This window comes from Rutidosis leptorrhynchoides, chromosome 3 (genome assembly GCF_046630445.1).
Source record: "Rutidosis leptorrhynchoides isolate AG116_Rl617_1_P2 chromosome 3, CSIRO_AGI_Rlap_v1, whole genome shotgun sequence".
Classification (NCBI taxonomy): Eukaryota; Viridiplantae; Streptophyta; class Magnoliopsida; order Asterales; family Asteraceae; genus Rutidosis; species Rutidosis leptorrhynchoides.
In genome coordinates, this window is record NC_092335.1 from 64791967 (window position 1) to 64795573 (window position 3607).

Below are 3607 nucleotides of genomic sequence, written 5' to 3' on the forward strand. Positions count from 1 at the left end.
ATGTGAAAAACTGTGTTTGAGATTCAACTAGCTTTGACATCATATCTTCTAAATTTGGCTTTTTATCATCAGTTTGTGGTGGTTTATTTGGAAAAATAGGTCTTTGCTGGTTGTAAGTATTATTAGATACTTGTTGATTGCAAGGACCTTGTTGATTGTTGTATGGAACATTTCGGTTATAATTCTAATTTTGATTGTAGTTTGGTCTTGGCAGTTGATAATTATTTTGATAATTATTTCTAGGCCTTTGGTTCATGTATGAAACATTCTCTCTTTGTTTCATTGTTTGTTCAATACTGAGACAATCTTTTGTCAAATGTGGTCCTCCACACTGCTCACAACTAATTCGTATAGCGTGAATATCCTTAGTCATCTTTTCCATTCGTCTCTCGAAAGCATCTAACTTTGCGGAAATAGAATCAAAGTCATGGCTAGAATCGGCTCTAGCCGCTTTAGATGATCTAACGATGTCTTTTTCTTGGTGCCACTCATGTGAGTGGGAGGCTGTGTTATCAATAATTTTGTAAGCTTCAGTTGCGGTTTTCTTCATAATGGAACCACCAGCTGCTATGTCGATGTCTTTTCGTGTAGTAATGTCGCATCCTTGGTAGAATATTTGTACTATTTGATAAGTGTCTAAACCATGTTGAGGACATCCTCTCAACAACTTTCCAAATCTTGTTCATGCTTCATATAGAGTTTCATTTGGCTTCTGTGTGAACGTAACAATTTCTCCTTGAAGTCTCACGTCTTTAGATGCCGGAAAGAATCTTTTAAGAAATTTCTCAACTAAAACATCTCATGTATCAATCGCCCCTTCAGGTAACGATTCTAACCAATCTTTAGCTTCTCCCTTTAAAGTCCAGGGAAATAACATGAGATAGATCTGTTCATCCTCAACTTCTCTGATTTTGAATAGAGTACAGATCCTATTAAAGGTACGAAGATGTTCGTTTGGATGTTCCTTCGGCGCACCACTAAATTAGCATTGATTAGTTACCATGTGTAGGATTTGTCCTTTGATTTCATAATCTGGTGCATTAATGTCTGGTTGGGTAATGGCATGACCTTGGCCAGTGCGTGTAGCCCTCATTCGATCTTCCATACTTAGAGGTTCCTGATTTTCCATGATTGAATTTGTTGAATCTGAATCACTAGAGAATTCTGATTTAATGGTTTCTTTCTCGACAATCTCTGGTTGAATGATTTGTGGTTCAGGAGGAATGATTAGTGGTTCAGGATCTCTGAATTGTCCTTGAATATCTTTCGGGTTCTCAATTGTGAGGTCGGGTTCAAAAAATGGATTATCGGAAATTTGAATTGGAATACTTGGTCGACTAGATGACGATTCTAAAGAAAAATCAACGGCGACAATATTGGCTAGATGTCTTGATCGAGTTACAGGTGGTGAACGTATGAAAGGTGGTGAACGTTTTGCTCGGTGCATTCACTGAATATCCTATTAGTTATAAAAATAAAAAAAATTATATAAGTTATCAAATTAATAGACTTTTCTGATTTTGCCCATGTTTCGAATAGCCAATAGATGCAGCAGGTAGCCAGGACCCTTTAAATCGGAAGCCCACAACTCGCCACTAACAAATCCAACTATTACCACGAACCAGAAAATTTTGGATGTCTATCAATTTAACCGCTTAAAATAATTTTTTGTCAAAATTTTGAAGATAAAATCTATGTCCTAAAAACTAGAGCGTAGAAATGAGAAAGAAGAAGAGTGCGTCGAAAAATGTCAAAAAATAAAAGGTCGAAAAACAATAATAAGAAAGTAGAGCGTCGAAACTTAAAAGTCTAAAAACTAAATATTAAAAGTTGCGTCTAAAGGAATTAAAACTTAAAAGAAATTCTATATCCAAAACGGCAATAACTTAATTAAGCACTAAAATCTATTTAAAACTAAAGCGATAAGTGATGTCGTAAAATTCTAGAGCGCTTAAATCTTAATCTAAAGTAAAAGCACTTAAGGGATTTTACGGCAAAGCCTAAAAATCTAGGAATATAAAAAAATAACTACGGCAAAAACTAGAACTTAAAACTAGTTACGAATGAAAAATATACAAATTACAAATTAATCTAATAAAAAGATACAAAATATAAAAATAAAAGTTAAAGTTATAAAAATACATTTTTTATAAAAATATTATTTTTATCTTATTAATTTATAAAAGTATTAATTTTATAATTAATAAAACTTAGAAATACAAATTTAATTAAAACTAAAATTAGTATTTTAATTATACCCTAATTAGGTTAATCAATAATAATAAAAATTAATAAAACCCTAAACTGTAATTAATGCGCGTACCAGGTTTAGCCTGTCAGAGCAGCTCCGTGAGTGCGGATGTCTGCTGCCCAAAAAGCTCCGCGAGTGCGGATTATGCAGGTTCAAATGATTGCAGGCTCAAAAATCGCAGGTTCAGCGTTTTTAATATTATTTTTTTATGTATTTAGTTTTCTGATTTTAATCTTATAAAATTAAAACTTATAAAAAAAATACTTATTAGTTTTTATAACTTTTAACAAAAGTAATAAAAAAAATATAAACTTTTAACTTAAAAATATATATATTTATTTTTCTTTTCTTTTTATATTTTTGTATTTTTAATATTTAAAACTTATAAACATATATTTTTACAAAAATAACTTAAATATTTTTTTTATAGCGTTTCGCTTCGGTGTTGATGAAGTCCCCGGCAGCGGCGCCAAAAATACTTGATGTGTGCGAGGTGTAGTACGAAATAGATTATATTTTACTACAAAATACTATTAAATAAGCTACAATTTTACACAAGTTATTTATTTATTTATAGAATGGGATATACCTAAACTTTGCTACAACACTTAGAGGCAGTGTACCTAATCGTAGAGTAGTGTAGTTTTTAGTAAGTCCGGTTCGTTCCACAGGGAGCTAGCTGAGTCTAACGCTATATTTATTTTAAACTATATTTGTATAAAAATATATATAAGTAATATTATTATTATAATAAAAGGGGTTTTTTACCGTTTAGTGATCGGTTTGTCGATTTTATGTCTTAAGTCACAATTAAAACCTAATGTAAAATATTAAATATAAATATAACTTAATTTAAAGCGTAAAGTAAATGACGATAAATAAAAGTGCGATAAATAAAAGTGCGATAAATAAAAGTGCGATAAATAAAAATGTGATGAGATATAAAATAAAGGAATTATGCTTATTTAAACTTTCATAATCATGATGTTCGACGTGTTGATTTTAATTTATTACCATGGGTTAACTGTCCTTTATCCTGGATTATTCGATATGTCCATCTGGTTTTTGTCCATAATAGTCCATCGGTCATAAATATAAAGTGCGAGTGTCCTCGTCAAATTACCCTTATACCCGAAGTCAAATATTCTAACTAATTGGGGACTTAAACTGTAATAAAGTTTTAATACATTGTTAATGATTACACCAGGTTATCGACTGTGTGCAATCTAAGGTTTTAATACTTTATTAACAATTACACCAAGTGTCCTTGTATGTAATCTACCCCTGTTTTAATGAGTCCATTGACTATTAATCCATTCCCGTGTCCGGTTAAATGAACGATTATTAGTATTTATA

General features: G+C 31.2%; 1 non-coding gene across 1 annotated transcript; it reads left to right on the forward strand.

Moving 5' to 3' along the window:
* Positions 1–638: 638 nt before the first annotated feature.
* LOC139903238 (small nucleolar RNA R71) lies at positions 639–745 on the forward strand. Its single transcript, XR_011778073.1, has one exon. It is a non-coding gene; the product is annotated as a small nucleolar RNA R71 (small nucleolar RNA).
* The last annotated feature ends 2862 nt before the right edge of the window (positions 746–3607 follow it).